Genomic DNA, 17,096 nt, shown 5'->3' with positions numbered 1-17,096 from the left:
TTAATTATTTTAGTGATTGGCCTTAAAATTTGAACATGCTCAGTGGTCTAAATTCAACTGGTTTATCTCCACTTCCTCTAAAATATTCAAAGAAAATAGAAATTTGTACTCCAAATTTTCATCCTCAAATTGTTGTTTAGAATTTTTATTCTAATTTTAACTCTCTTCTAAAAGAGTAATTGTGATTTTTTTTAATTATTTAGACAATTTATCTAAAAGTCCAATTTTATCTAAAAGTTCATTTATTTAAAACTCTTAATTTGGACTATTACTCCCAGTGATAATGTGCTCGGGACAAGGAACATCCAAGCTACCTGATGCCAGAACTTGGCAGTTTTACCACTGGGGCTGGGTCACTGGAATGGGAGGAGGAATTAGCTTGAAGCATGGATAAAAGTCTAGTTGCATTGATTTTGCACCTTAAAAAGAAGTAAATGTATTGGAAAACATGCCAGCAGTTTACAGTGCTACTAATGTCGCAAAGGCATTGAGCAAGGAAATCTACATTGCTCCTGCAAGAGTATAAAAGGAATGAATTCAGCCTGCAGACATGTTTGTGATGTGAACGAAAAGGACATAAGTGGACCATCACTATCTAAGAAGTTAAAAAATAGCTGGTATAATTCCCTCTTCACGAATGCTGACACAATGAGAAGAGCAGGCACAATGATTCACACCTACTCTAAAGCTGCTGTCTTGGCCACCCCCCTGTTTCCAGGATGGGAGTTTAAAATTACACATCAAGAGATGATACAAGAAATAAGGTAACACCCTTCAGGAGGGTATTATATGTCAGTGGTGCCTATTATTTAGAATAGACCTGAGGGGAAAGATGTCAAAGGTCAAATGACTCCTGAGATGAATGAATACTCAGATTACTGTACGGGACTAGTCAGATGTCATGGTGTATACGTGTAGGGAGAAACATAGGAAAAGGCGAACAGCGTGTATAAACAGTCATAACTGTTTGCTATTGCCATATCAGTGGAAACAATAAGACTTCATGCTACACAGCTCCAGTTGGAGAAAATGGAATTGTGTAAGTCAAAGGATTAATTATATACACTGATAAAGCTAAACTTATTTATTATTGAAAGGAAACTTGGCTACTGCTTTAAATGAACTGAAATTTCCATGCTATTCCTTGACATTAAATACAGCAAATGGTCACCTTAAATCTCTTCTGATGTTGGATAGTAGTTGCTTATATTCTTAAGCAGTGGAATAAAAGTTTTATACACATGTTCTATAAGTGGTAAATTGTTTTTTTAATACCCTTATTTTGCATTAATATTTGCAACTGTTTTGTAGAAACTTTAGAATTTTAGGCTTATGTGATTTTTTCTCAGCTTTTTGAAGATATTATTTTTTCCATTGTCTTGCTAAATTCTTGCTGAGAGTAAGCTTTTATAATGTATTAGTCTTTGTAGGTACTGAGTCTTTTTCCTCTATACAATTTTATCTTTTAAGCAATTTCCTTTTATAAGTATTGTGTATTTTTACCATAGCATCTAGGTTTTAATTTTTATTTATTTGTTGCATTCAAGGTTCAATTTGCTTATTTATTATTTAATTCCACAATTGATGTCTTTCATCAATTTGGGGAATTTTTCAGCTATTATTTCTTTGCAATGTCCCTATTTCCAATTAACTCTTTTCTCTTCTATTTAAATTTTTATTCAATGTAAGTTGGATCTTCTCATTTTAGTTTCCATGGTTCTTTTGGATTGTCTTCCTCTTTCTGTTTTACTTCCTAAATGATATGATCATTTCCAGCTTCCAATTCACCTATTATTTTTTAAGTCCAACTTGATTTAATGTACAATTGTTTCAACAAGCTCTTAGTTGTATTAATAATTGTATTTGTAATTTCTTTAAATGTAACTGATTTCTCTTTAAAACGTTATTCTTTTCTTGCTGTCTTTTTGCTTGTAGGAGTCCATTATTTCCTTTGAACCTGAAATCATCTCTAAAATACTTATTTCATTGTCAGGTGATAGGCAAACTAAATGCCCTGGCTTAATCATTATAAAAGATCTCCATGTAACAAAAACATTTGCACACCCTTAATATTTTGAAACAAGAACAATTATTTAAAAAAATAGTTATTTTCTGGACACCTTAGATTGCTTTATTTCATAAGATCTTGAGGTACAAGTTCTCCTGTTTTTATCTGCTCTCTCGCTCATGAGATTCTTTCTCTTTCTTTTTTATTTTTCCCCTCTTTTCCCTGTGTGTGTTCTGAGAGTACCAGGTTGGAGAAGCAGGTTTTTGGAGTGATTTTTAGTTTACAGCTGCCAGTGCCCTTAGAGGCTTAATTGGCCTAGTATCCATTTTTAGGTCAATTTCGGGGAGATTTTTGCACCTCTAGCTCAGTGTAAATTTTAAATTTACATATGCAGAGTACAGTTTTGGGATTTCAATTTCTAGGAAGATACTTAAAAATAAGAATACTAGTCAGACACAGACACTTGTTTCTTGGGACTTTTCAGAGCTTGAGGATATAATTTCTTAACTTCCATTTTTGTCAAGTCAGAAGATTTCCCAGGGTTCAAATCTCTTTCTGAAAGCTAACTCTTTGGCTTTTCTGGAACTAAGACCCTGTCCTCTGACCCCGCCTCTATATTACCATTCTGTTCTTCACATTCTGACTCAATTTATATTTCATATTTCTCTCATCTCTCCTTTCAGGTCTCACTCTAAGGCGTATCCTTGTGAGCTTTGCTCTTCTAACCGCAAGTTCTTGGGACCTGGGCATTTTTGTCTTTCAGGGTCAGCAATGTGTTTTGCTTTATTTTTGTTTGTTTGTTCTGTCAATCATCATTTTTAAGTGTTTGGAATGAGGTAGACTTTTGTATTATTTATGTCTGCCATATTATTGTGAGACTTGGATTTAGTCCTTTTTACATGCAAGTTTTATTATTTTTTTGTAATTATAAATTGTCATAGACTATAATTTTTTCTGCCTCCTTCTTATGAAAAAATATCTCTTGCCAAAATATTTATATTCTTCAAGACTTCCTCTATAATTGTCTAAACAACATAGATTTGTTGTTTTATCACTAGCATTTAACATTGGGTAGTATATATGTGTGTGTGTGTGTGTATATATATATGTTTGTTTGTTTGCTAAGTTAAGAGGTAAAGTAGAACACAGATTTTCTGTGTTACATACTACAGTTATAATTTGCTAACAGGTTAAATAAATTGCACAATATTTGAATTATATTAGAAAATTAAAATAATAGTATTTACAAAGGTTTTAGTGTCAAAAAGAGGTCAACTGCCAAGAACACTTTAAAAACAATGTTTAAACAAATTCATTATAGCTTAGAGTCTGACTTAATGGCTCATAAATTACTTTTAGCTTTTGATGTTGAAGTCTTGATCTGTGAGCTATGACAGCTGGCTCACAGATACTGGAGTAGAAATTCAGAACGTTAGATTGTTGACCTTCAATGACAAATATGTTATGCAGAAAGAAGGAGGCCTCCTGATAGCCTTATCATTACATTTTTTCTATATAGATTAACATGTACAAAAAATAATTATCAGATAGTTGTAGGTTATTTGGAATGAGAAAAAGAAGTGTTGTTTAACTACTTGATACCTCTCTTCTTTTAATAGGAATGTACTCATCAGATGGACCCATCTGATATTCCTCTGATATTCTCTTTCCTGCAGTGATAGTGCCCAGACAGTCATTTCCTATATTTTTCTCAATGTATCTATGTTTCTGCTGTTAAATAATCTCTCCTAGGTTGCCACCTACCCTTTTAAATTATGTTTTTATCTTCAATCAAGTTTTGGTTAAATTTTGTTAACTTCGAAGGTATTTTCTACCTTAATATGTCTGGTTTTGAAGTGCTATTACTTTGTTTTTGTCTTACCATGATTATTACTGTAACTAGTTTCCAAAATTTATTTAACTCTTTCTATTACTTAGGTGCCATGCTGCTTATTATTATTTTCTTTTTTAATATTCATTCTGTCATTTAAACTTGGAAAAGAACTATGAAGTAGAAATTATTATTATACCTATTTTGCTGATGCATAAAAGTTCTAAATGACTTGTATTACCATCTAGTGAGAAAGTAACAAAGAATCAGAGTTTTTATTTAAGCAAGTATATTTACTCTAGAACACCGGAGTTCTTGGAATAGAGAAAAGTGTCTCCCTCACTCTTTATCGCAACACTAAATTGTAGTATTGATTAGAGCAGCACTATTTTGCATGAGAAAACAGCACTTGAAGGTTGTATTTTATCTAAAACAAAAATTCAATTAAACATGTTAAAACTGGAACCATGATTTTAAACTACTAGTTCTGTGATTTTTCCAGTGTTATTTTCCCCTTCACAATTCCTTTCCACGTCTCCCCTTCTTATTATATGAACTATTTAATTTGCAAGATTGCCTGGAGAAATCATGGAATGATTATAGTTACATATTTACTAATATTATTTACATATCTATATAGATACATGTTATTGTACAAACATAAAAAATGACTACTTTTATCATTATTAGGACATGGACTCTAAATGATAATGATTTTTCTTTCTTTTTCTTCTTCTTCTTTTTCTTTTTTTCCTCTAAACTGTCTAACCTCTTTAACCCAGTTAGAAAGTATGAATATTTATCACAGAGTCCAAAAAATTAGTGAGATGATTCTCAGGGTCAAATACAACCTTAAATGAATAAAATTTGTGTGAAAACTACTCAGCTATCTCTTAGTGGCTAAATAATTAGTTCAGAGAGATATATCATTAGGAGTATTTCATTTTTCTTATATCCTGAATGGAAAGTTTGTATCTTTGCAAAGCATGGATACTTTCTAGATTAAAATTTAGAAGCATTATCATTGTCCAGCTGAGCTGCTATGTGGGTCGACCATCCCAAGACTCCATCTTTCTTTATTTTTACAATGACAAAAATAGTATGGTAAAAAAGTTTGAAGCTAGAAATATATAGAACTTATATGACTGTGATCCCAGATGGAAGGGTTTTTTGGTTTTGTTTTTAAATTTTTGTGAAACAATATGCCCATGCAAGATGTCAACTTGGCAGGTTTGAAGATCAAAGTTCTTTGTTCATGTATAGTTTATATGCCAAAGCTAAGATAATCTCTCCTAGCCCACTGCGCTACTCTTAATAACAGGTGCCAATTCCAGCAAGGGAGAAAGTAGCTATTGGCCATGCTCATCTCTCTTTTGTTGGGCCTGATAGGCAAGGTGACCTTGTAGTGATGCAATATCAATGTGCAGTCACAAGGAATTGAACAAACTGAGCATTATCCTGAATGGTAGCTAAAACAATATTCCTTGAAAAAGAAATTTTTCATGTGCTCTCAAAAACTGACATGGTCCAATTTAGATTTTCAAACTTGAATTTAAAATCTCAAAGATTAGAAGAGTTCATTTTTTAAAATAAATAAAATCTCCTTCCTCTTTTCCTTGTTGCTCAGTTATGGGAGACACATGACAACTTTGTTTTTTAACAATACTTAAAACATAATTTCTATTAAAATTTGATGTAGTCTCTTCAGTTATTCAAAATTTAGCAAGTGACAAAGCTAATAGTTTTAGGGGACTTTGGTGTCCTTATTTAAAAAACTGAGAAGCTAGGTTTTTACTAAAATAATCAACCACTGTTTTAAAATTTGGGCTGATGACATAAAATTCATCAACTGAAGATTGTTGTAAAACAGATTTCAGCAAAATGAGAAAGTCCATTCTTTACCAATCTCAACTTCTATAAAGACAGTTTGCATAAGGCTAAGTAGCAAATATTTATTCAAAGCTCACTCTTGTGCTAGTTCTTGTTTGCTATTGAGGTTAACAAAGAAACATTTCTGTTTGTCTTAAATTTACTGTATAGGTGGAAAGATACACAAATAAAAAGAGAGGAACACACTCCAGACAGTACAGTTGGAAGAAGATGGGCATGCTCCCCTCCCAAGTCTGAATTTTTCATCCTTAAAAACCCAAATTGGCTTTGACTTGCAAATATTATATAACAATATAGTTGCAGCTGATACTTGTTGATTTGTGCTGCAATTATTATATTCTTCCTGTTTTCCTTGCCATTGGTATTACTTCTTTGAAAGGAAGGAGACAATTTTATTTCATTCAACATTTTCCAGGGATTTACTGTGTATTATGTTAAACTCAATGATCTATTTTGTCTATATACTGATCTGAATCCAGGGATTTTTCTATTTGTTTTGTCAGTTCATTAAATCTTCAATGTTTGCTTCGTGGTGAACTGTCTATATATATTACATCTAGACTTTCCTTATGTCAAAAAATAATATCTTATCCATATTACTGTGAATAATGTTGTACCCATATTTCTAATGGAAAGAATTTACTTCATAGAGATTTTGCTGTCATAATGCACATAATTATAGATAAGGTAACTCTTGGTCATTATGTTCGTAACTAAGAGAAACCACTTACTTTTTCTAGACCTTTCCTATGGTTTTTCACAGTTCAGTTAAACAAATACTCACCTTCAATACAAAATCCAGTTGCTTTTATCATTTGCAAAGCATATAGTACAATATATTGAATTCTATTTAAAGATAAGTTCAAAAAATGAGAGAAAGTCGTCAAACTTCAGATCTCTGAAAATACTAATATGTAATGAGTATTGAGCTTTGAAAAAAATTTTCTTATGTAAATTTCAATGGTTTGCCACATAGAACTTTAGGAAATCAGATGGTGTCTGCAGGTTTTTTTTTTGTTGTCGTCCTTGTTGGTGGTGGTGGTTAAGCACAGTAGCATTTTAGGATAATGTGTGCTAGCTTCTCTGTTTGTGTAACAGTTCCTGAAATTGATCTTTTCAAGCATAGTTATGAGCATGAATTGTGTTCGCCTAAAGGCTGTGAAAATCAGAAACTGTGAAATGCAGTTCAAGCCCAGCTCTTTCATAGCTGGCACAAGTTCAGTAGTTTTGGGTACTTTGGTCAGTGGTTTCAACAAATACTTTGGAAACGTTTTCTCTATGTAAGAATTCTTGCACTGAGCTGTTGTGCGTATTGAAAAGTGAGTTCTTTAATTTTCCATCCATTATGCACTTTCTACTTTTGTGGGAGTAGAGACTGTTCATTGAATACATTTGCTAGTTTTACTGCCAATTGGAATGTATGAATAATTGATACATTCTGAATTTACTATCTTTCATTGCAAATCCCTTTACCCATTATACCACGATTACAGTTTAGAAAATGAAGTAGGTGTGACCACATTTCAGAAGTCCAATCTTATTATCTATTGCTTTAAATACTTTTGCCATATATATTCTTTTTTAGTTTAATTAAACCATAGATATAAGTTTACAAAGCAAAAAGGATCTACCCAAACTATTGTCCTACAGAATATTTCTTCTAGCCTTATGATTTTCTATTTGGAAGTGAAAGTTCGTGATGAAAACCATTGGGCCAAAAATGTCACAATTAAAACTATAGTAAAACTCTACTGAACTCCTTTTTTCTTTGGCAAACCTTTATTAAAGCCTGATTTTCACCCCAAATCATTAGAACAAATAAAATCACTCAAGGAAATAGTGTCAAGGATGTTCTGGGGCCAAGGATTTGTAATGATTTCATATTTGAGGGAGGTTCCAAAAGTTTCCCTCATCTAACATCCTAATGTAATATTGCAGTACCTTAAATTTCTATTTCTATTTATGATTTATAGAATACAACAGTATTCATTTCATAAGAAAAGAGTTAAAAGCATGTTAATTCCAAATCTGAGCCTTCTGCTTACTTGGAATATAACAAAATCTCTCCTATTCCAACATCAGCAGTACCTTCAGCAAGGCCTGGATATTCTGGTAGCTTCAACTATCTTTGAATGGTTACCGGAGGTAGCTTCCAGAGGATGGCCTGGGTTCTGGGTTTCCTTTCAGTTGATACCCAGACCTGGGGAAAGGAGTGGTAGTTTCCTACTTCTGCAAATTTGAGAGCTTCCTCAGTTACCCACTGGTCTTTCTGCCTTTCCATCACCTGTGTGAACAATTCCTGAGTTTCTCTCTGTTTGAAATATCTAGAGTGGGATTTTCCTGACTAGGCCTTGAATGATATACCTCAATATATTCCCATTTCTTCCCCTGAAAATAAATATAAAAACATCCACCTGAGAAAGCTGTTTGGAGGGCTACAATAGCGAAGTAGAGTCAGTGATGAAGTCGGGGGATACGATAACAGACAAACCAGCAGAAAGGAAAGAATACTACGGTGTGAGAGAGCTAGGGAAAGTTAGTGGAAAAAACAAAACAAAACAAAACAGTATTTGTTTAAATTTCCTGTGTTCTAAGAATCCTAACCCTGCAGGGGATGTTTCTCATTTTTATTTTTAAGATGAGAAAATTGGGGGTAATGGATAGATTTAAAATAAAGCACAGTTATATCTATTGCATTAAAATCCATGTCTGTGCAGGCTCTAATGGTGTGTATTTTTGTCATTTTCTGATTTATCATAATGACTGCTTTGGGAAAGTTCCACATATAAACTACTTACTAAATGTTGTTGGACAAGGAAGGTTCTGTTTTCAAGGATGGGATTTGAAGTCTTTGACAAAATGCAGAACAAAGCTTTTAAGCAAATCTTCTACTTTGTTTCTGTGAGTTGAAAAATGCTCTTCATTTAAAATACATGGAAAAAGTGTATATCTTTATGGAGTTTTTACTCTGTCCTAGGACCCAGGGCTAAGAAACCACTTAGATCATGTCTAATCTTCAGTGGTTTGCAGTTTTTACCCCTTTGCCAGGATGGTCAAGATCAATTATGAATCAGAAACATTTTGCTTTAAATTACCCATGTAGTCCATGAAAATGCCACCTTAAATTACCATCTGTTTCCTTTCTTATTATAAGATTTTTAATGCAAAGGGTCCAGTAACTCATTTTTTATCATCAAAAATAAATCAGGCAGTAAGTTACAAGTTATTTGTGGAAAATAAAAACCTTTGATTTGAAGCAGAAAGGAATAACTTAAAATAAATATGCCAGGTGTGGACGTTAGACGCTGTAGCAGGTGCAATTCCCACCTCAGTTTTTAAGTTTGTAAATCTTAGAAGAACTTGGAGAAGTTTCTATATGATACAATTACAGATCTTTAGAATTTATTAAAGAAATTCTTTTGTGTTCTGGTTGTTTTACAGGCCAAACAATATAGTTTATGCAAGGAAAATTACATGGAAAAACGATTTCCTATCATGACAGGGTATGTGAAGAGAACTTCAAAAGCCCTTGCCAGCTGTGTAGAGTGAGCTCATATTTTGGGAATGGGGCAGGGGAGGCAGGTGAACACAGACTTCAAACTTCCCACGTGTGAGATACCTGGGAGGTCTATAGGCTGCTGTGAGAAATGGTGACTTAAGGAAAGGAAACTAACTAGACACACATAAATAAAGGAACTGATATTGATAAAATATAAAGGAATCTCAAGGAATGCGGACATCACTTCCAAGAATTTTGTTCACATTCACTTAATTGATTTTTACTTTGTTCCCCATGAGACATTTTGTTTTTGCATTTGTTTGCCCAGGGCCATACCACCCTGGATTGCAATCTTAGATTTTACAGACTGAGCAAAGCTTAGTCCAAAGTTAGGTTGTGAGAGGAAAAAAAGACCACCCAGGAGAGTTTTGCAGGAGATCGCTTAACACCAACGTTACTGATGCATTAAGAAAGCCATGAAAATAATAAGGATTCTAAAGTTGGAAACTGAAAAAAGAAATCTGGCGTTGAGACAAAGTTAGAAAACAGTTTTATGCCCTTCGATGACTGTACTTGAATTATTCTTATTTACTCTGCATTTGGTTTATATTATAGTATACTACTTGGAGAAATTGATATGTAACCATTTGATAGCTACTCCCTATATCTAGCACTAGGCTAAGTAGTTCAATGACTGTCTCATTCTCTCTCTCAATAACTCACTGAAAGACGCACTGTTAGTACCCCTGTTTGGCAGGTAAGGAAACTAAGGCTCCAGGATGCTGAATTCATTAATACAGTCTGAGAAAGCTCCAAGAGAAGAGATAAAGTGTGGGATCAGTGAATAAGACTTGGCCTATGAAATGGTGCTAAGGTTTTAAACTTTTTCAGAGTCTAACGATTTTAAATCATTTCAAAAGTTAACTCTGAGGCTGTAGCAGTAAGAACACATCTCTTGGGCAAAATGTGTTTCAAAAAACCTTTGGTACTCCCTGAAGAAATGAAGAGGCCTTTTGATCATAAAGGGATAGTGACTCCAGGATTCATGCCAATCTTTAGTTTGTCTAAAATTCATCTCACAATTTCAACACTCACCCAGCACTGACTGTGAATGAACACAGCTCTGAGAATACATAAAGTGTGGCTGTACCATTAATCAGGCGTGAACTTTCAGAGTATCATAAATTTCAGTGATCAATGCCAGGTCTCATTTTGATGAGTCAGGGACTAAATCTATGGATCAGTCTGACAGAGACAAAGAAGAAGCTAAACAGGGATTTTCAGACATGTCATTTGTAAAAAAAACAATGGTGGATAATTTGAAATTCTGCATGTCCCTTGCCTATGACTCCTAATGTTCATAAGTGGAATTTTGTGTCATTCTTTTGCTGATTTTATTTATTTAAGTTTGAAATAAAAAAATTAGCATTCACATAGTTATTTCTTAAAGCATATATTATTTCTGCCAGAGTTTCAAATGAATTAGGATTAGAAGTAATACAAGATCAGGGTTACCTATTTCTTCCTTATGGGTTTATATTTTTACTTTGAGGGTCAATAACAATTTTAGGATGATGTCTCTAAATTTTTTTTCTGTCATTTTAATACTACTGAAACTGAAATTTAAAAATTTAATAACAATATGAAGAAAAATAGACATCTACCTTTTTAATTGTTATAATACTTGCAAGTCTTCTTACAGCTTTTCCAATACAATTTTTAAAAAATATTTTGCAACAGAATGTGATCTGTGGTATATGCCAAGTAACTTCTTTATGACATTCATTACTACTTAAGGTTCAGTCAGTACTTGTTTGGGAAAGTGGAAGCTGGTCTATGTGTCTATGATAATGCACAGAATTAGAGGCATTCACAGTTGTAGGGAATCGGGAGATTGTGGACCTCAAGATCTTCCTTTGGAGATGTTGCAGACATCAAGTACCTCAAGGAATTTCCACATGACTGCCTTAGCCAGCTGCACTGAAACGGGTGATTCCAAGAAGCCTTATCCCTATCTCAGCTGCCTATAGCATCTATGTGGGTACTTGCGTAAGTTCATCCTGAACTTCCTTTAGACTTCACATTTCACATCTATTTCATTAGTCTGGCTGAATCTTCCTCCAAAGAATAATATCATTTTCTTTCCTTTTACTTTCTAAAGCTCACGTAAGTGATAGTCAGGGATGGAATCTAACTATACAGGGAACCACATGGGGAAAAGGATTCTGGGGAATGTGGTTCTGGGCTTTTCTTCTGCTATGAAGAGATGATCCTCCAAAGGGATGGCAGTGATGTTGACTTCGCAACAGTTAATTTAGCACAGGCCACTCAAATTTTCCTTTAAGTGACCCCTGACATTTTTAGCCAAGTTTAAACTTTTGACCACTGCCACCACCAATAACAAATCATGACACACATACACATGTACGACTAGAGACATACTTACCTCTTCTATTAGAAGGGAGGGTCAAAGTTCCATATGTCACCATCTCCATCTCCAGATCATGTTCATCCCTTTTGTGACATGCACCCACATGGTCTCTTGCACACTTTCTCTCTCTTTCATCCTGTAACATAAAGGTTTTATAAAATCAGTGTAACTAAGATTAAGGTAATGACTTATCTAAGGGAAGTCTATCTCAGTAAAATAAACAAAGAGACAGAACAAAAGGGTCAATTTCAGTTCCTAATAAGTATGTTATGTTACTTGGGTTAAATACTTAAGTTTTGAGTTCCAACTTCATCTTATAAAGAGTGGGGCTATAATAACTCCTTCATAAATTTGTCGTGAGGCCTATCAATGTGTCAGACACAGTAGTTGCTCAATATATATATATTTTTTGGGGGGGTTAATATTAATCTTTTGGATCAGAGATAAATGTCTTGCCAATTACTTAATAGTAAACAATGCGACGGTCTCCCTGCCCCACTGCTTATCTCCGGGACAGAGTAATGAGAAATAATGGAAATTGTTCCCACATGAGTGTATAGCCTAAAAGAGCATAGACAAAAAATGAAGAAAAATGACTTTACTCTTTTCATAAAGGGAACTAGAGTTACTAGAGTAACTACATGTATCCACTTCTGCAAGGGTCTCCTTGGAAACGGAATGGTCCTCAACTCTTTCATTTTGTTTTTATTAATTCAAATACACATAGATCCTGAATACATTTATGCATATGGGGGGTACAATCTGTTGATTTTTTTTTATACAGTCTGACGTGGTTACATCAAACCAATCAACATAGCTTCGCCTCATTTACTTGATTATTATGTTACGACATTTATGTTCTACACTTGACAGACTTGGCTTGTACCCTTGCAATATGCTCCATAGGTGTGGTCCTGCCTTTTACCCTCCCTCTGCCAAACTTCCCCCCACCCCTCCCTTCCCACTCCACTTTTCTCCTTCATCCTTGGCTATAGTTGTGTTCTATCTTTGATCACAAAGTGTGATTAAATATAAGTAGGTTTCATAGAAGTATTGAGTACATTGGATACTTTTCAATCATCAGAGAAATGCAAATCAAAATCACTTTGAGATACTATCTAACTCCAGTAAGAGTAGCCCACATAACAAAATCTCAAAACTACAGATGTTGGCATGGATGTGGAGAAAAGGGAACACTTCTCCACTGCTGGTGGGAATGCAAACTAATACGTTCCTTTTGGAAAGAAGATTGGGGAACACTCAGGGACCTAACTTTCATTAGATATTGGCATTGACCAAATGCTTCGATATGATCATGGACATGTATTTATATCAATTAAAGTTTGAAATGTATATGCCAATTTTTCAGAAAAAGGGCGTCTGACTTTTCCAGTGTTTTACAATAATAGAAAGCCTTCAGTCACCCACATCACACGGCACAACATACTCCTTCTGATGATCCTATTAACTCAGGTGTTTGGCATAATTAAAAATAGAAGTTTCAGAAACTGACAATGTCCAGAGGCAGTGATGTGTGGCCATGGCACAGAGCAGTCACTGCAAGATGTTTTCTTCTGAATCTAACTAGAAAGTCATGGAGCATGAGAAGCTCTTTTCTAGACAATGTGAGAGTGAACAGGAAAATGCACTCCAATTATGGGCCTACATAAATATCCAAAGGAAACAAAGAGCATCAGTCAGGAGGCTATTGTCTTTCTAATTATGTTCCAAATTGGAAATGGCAACTTGTTTTCTTCCTCACATAATAGTTCTCTAAATAAATTGTCTTCTCCCTCTGCCTGCTTCTCTCTTGAGAATTTGGTTATTTAGGGATAAATAACTTGTGCTTGTGAAAAGCCTGGGTTATGAGCCATCTCCCCACCTCAAGAGAGAAAATGGGAATTAATGTTGACGTTGTGACATGCTGAAAATCTGAGACATTTTAACTATAGTACTAATTCCATAGTACCCCAAACATAACAATAAGAGAAAAACAATAATCAGTATTAGTCCATTCTCACCATCAATTTGCTTTTTCTATTCTATTTTTTTATAAATAAATAGTTGTTAGTTTTAAAAAATTTTCAGAATTCATCCTTAAGATTTGATGTAAAATATTAGACTTTTTTCTGTGTTATCTAATGACTGTCTTCAACTACAAATTTCTTGTATTTTCTTTTGAGTCTGTTACTCTGTCTAATCTTTGCCAGTGAAATATCATCATAGTTGTAAGGTAATTACTTCAGATAATCTCCACCAAATAGTTAGATTTGGATGTTGCATAGATAATCCCATGTTTGTTTATTTATTTTTAGTATTCTAATCTTACATTCACAGAATTTTCTTTCATTTTTTTCTCTTTTTGGGGTGGGTAGGTGGAGGGATACAGGGTCTTGCTTTGTCACCCAGTGTAGAGAGCCGTAGAGCAGTGGCGTCATCATAGGTCACTGCAACTTCAAACTCCTGGACTCAAGTCATTTTCCTTTTTTTTTAATCACAAGTATTTATTGATGGATTGATGATATAATTTTAATGGAACAATAAGGCACAACTGTGGATTAAAAGAGTTTGCTGTACAGCCAAAAGGGGGAAAGCCATAATCTTAGAAACTTTAAATATGTAAATCAAGGAGCCTCTGAAGTACCTCTCTTACAAATCAGTATCAGATAATTCTTCCCTTTTATAAAGTTCCTATATTACATCACTTGATCACAAAGTCAGACTGATGTTTCATAAAGCATTCTTCATTCATTTATACTTGAATCATCCAGCCTGGCCACTACCCTATTCCCTATCATTCTCCATCCTTTTGCAGTGGCATTTTTTCACAGTCCTCTTCCTAAAGAACTATGTACACATCTTAGCCTTTGAAAGCAAGGAAACAAGCAAGCAAGCAATGAGTAAGAGAAAGTCAGTCAAGGGCAGATACATGGATGAATAGACTCATACAGACATACATTAGGATGGCAACGGCATGATTCATTGAAGCTAAAACTAAGATGACTGGCAGAGAAGTTGCTGTGGCTTGCTCAAAGACCTGTAATGCCACCTTAGGTTGAGCCACCAGTGGAAGACCCCTTGTTTGTAAGGAATTATCAGTGGTCTACTAGAACTAGGAAGCTAAAGTACCAGGCAGCTAATGATATACCACATTCAATGCTTTGGACCTGCATTAGGCGCTGACTATGGCTTCCAGCATTAACATTTTTGCCGAGTGTAAAATACATAAAGAATTTTGTGTAAAACCTCAAGACACTAAGGAAAATGTTTAAATATTTTGGACTTGGATACATTAGGCACTTCCATAACACTAATTTCTCTACTTGGAAACATAAAGTGGAAAATATTCCAGTGCATATAACACTGAGGCATAAACCATGCTGCACAGGTATGAATTCAGCAGGCTTTACAGGGTGCCCACTCTTCTTGTTCAAGAACACATGAGAAAGTTCCCAAGCACATTGTCATAGCAGCCATTCTGGTAGTAATGGTGTCCCCAAACTAAGCAAACCTGCAGGCATATGGCTATCTTCTGAATAATCAACACTGTAGTAATAAGAGGAGCCATGTAGGTACATAAATTGAGAATGAAAGGCCACAGGTAAAGAGACCTGGGCAGGACTTGGCTCTTCATCTCTCACCAAAGCCACCTTTCAAGATGGATACTCTACCCAACAACCCTTTGATGACAGACCAGAGTACAAGGGTCAAAGGTATGGTCTCATTCTTCAGAAAGAAATGATGTTATCCAAAAGCTCCTGGAGAGGCAACGTCCCAGAGACCCATTAAAGTGTAATGGTGATAATAACTGCCAGACCACCCAACTATCCTGCCAAGTCAGACATATTTAACAGGTATAGTTTGGGATGCCAAGTAGAATAGAGATTTTGAAACTCAGTAAAAAGGAGAGGGACAGTAAGACTAAGTGAATGGTTTGTGGGGTGACAAGAGAAGTAGGAAGCAAAAGACATATAAAAAGGATGAAAAGTATGCCAAGGCCTCGCTGGAGAGAAGGCAGCATGGCTACAGTTCACATCTGGTGAGCGAGCTTTGCTGGCTTGACCTTGGCATGATGGCCTCTTACTTTCTCAGACCAGATGGATGTGTAGCATTCATTAGCAAGATGATATATATAAATGGAGAACTGGTGAATGGATAATGAATAGAAATAGATGGGGTGTACCATTCTGTAATGCCCTGTTTATATACTAAAAGTTGGTATGTGTTGACAGAACATATATGGGGTTGTCATGCGACAGCAGTAGTACATTAGGATAAGGGGAATGATGGGGTAGAGGCAGGGCTGGTAGACAGGAGGACTCTCAAATTCTTAAATACTAGAAAGCAACAAACAATTTGTTTTCATCCCTTAGTGAAGAAATCGGATGCTCATTTTCTGCTCAATGTCCACCTTCTCCAAAACCTTAACAAATTCTGTGAAAGATATGGCACTGTTCCCATCCTAATCAGTCTCCTTCTTACCCTCTCCCTGCCTTTTCCCTACTTGATCCCTATTCTGTCCTTCCTCCTCCTTTCCCTCCCTCCCTCCAGCTGCTGTAGCTTCGGTGCTGCTGTCCTCGAAGGCGCTCCTAGCTGGGCAATGGGGTCTTGGGCCTCCACGTTACTGTGGGACAAAGAGCTTGAGGAAATCAGGAAGGAGACTGGCTTTTCCCACAGTGAGATCACTCGCCTCTACAGCTGATTCACCAGCCTAGACAAAGGAGAGAATGGGACTCTCAGCAGGAAGATTTCAGAGGATTCCAGAACTTGCCCTCAACCCACTGGGGGACGGTATCATCAATGCCTTCTTTCTAGAAGGAGAGGACCAGGTAAATTTCCATGGATTCATGAGAGGTCTGGCTCACTTCCAACCTATAATTAAAAGAGCAAAGATGTGAATGGACCAAACTACTCAACAGCCGAAGCAACAAATTGCACTTTGCTTTTGGACTATATGATTTGGATAAAGATGACAAGATCTTCCGTGATGAGCTGTTACAGGTGCTACACATGATGGTTGGGGTGATATCTCAGATGAGAGGCTGGGCTGTATCGCAGACAGGACCATTTGAGTCATTTTCTTGCCTCAGTGGCCAAGTAGCTTGTTCTAAAGGCATGTACCACGATGCCTGGCTAAGTTTTAAATTTTTTTTTTTTTTTTTGGCCAGGGCTTGGTTTGAACCCGCCACCTCCGGCATATGGGCCAGTGTCCTACTCCTTGAGCTATAGGCACCACCCTAATTTTTAAATTTTTTTGTAGAGACCAGGGTCTCTCTGTATTGCTCAGGCTGATCTTGAACTCCTTGACTCAAATGATCCTCCTGCCTTGGCCTTCCAAAGTGCTGAGATTACAGATGTGAGCCACCATGCTCAGCCTGATTTTTTTCTTATAAGTGACTATCAATTATTATTTTCTATGATTATGATCATGATATAA

General features: G+C 35.5%; 1 pseudogene; it reads left to right on the top strand.

Moving 5' to 3' along the window:
- LOC128590455 (calcineurin B homologous protein 1-like) overlaps nucleotides 1-16,731 on the top strand; it is a 57,324-nt pseudogene extending 40,593 nt beyond the window's left edge.
- The last annotated feature ends 365 nt before the right edge of the window (nucleotides 16,732-17,096 follow it).

Source organism: Nycticebus coucang, chromosome 7 (genome assembly GCF_027406575.1).
Source record: "Nycticebus coucang isolate mNycCou1 chromosome 7, mNycCou1.pri, whole genome shotgun sequence".
Lineage (NCBI taxonomy): Eukaryota > Metazoa > Chordata > Mammalia > Primates > Lorisidae > Nycticebus > Nycticebus coucang.
This window is presented reverse-complemented; position numbering and strand designations above follow the sequence as displayed.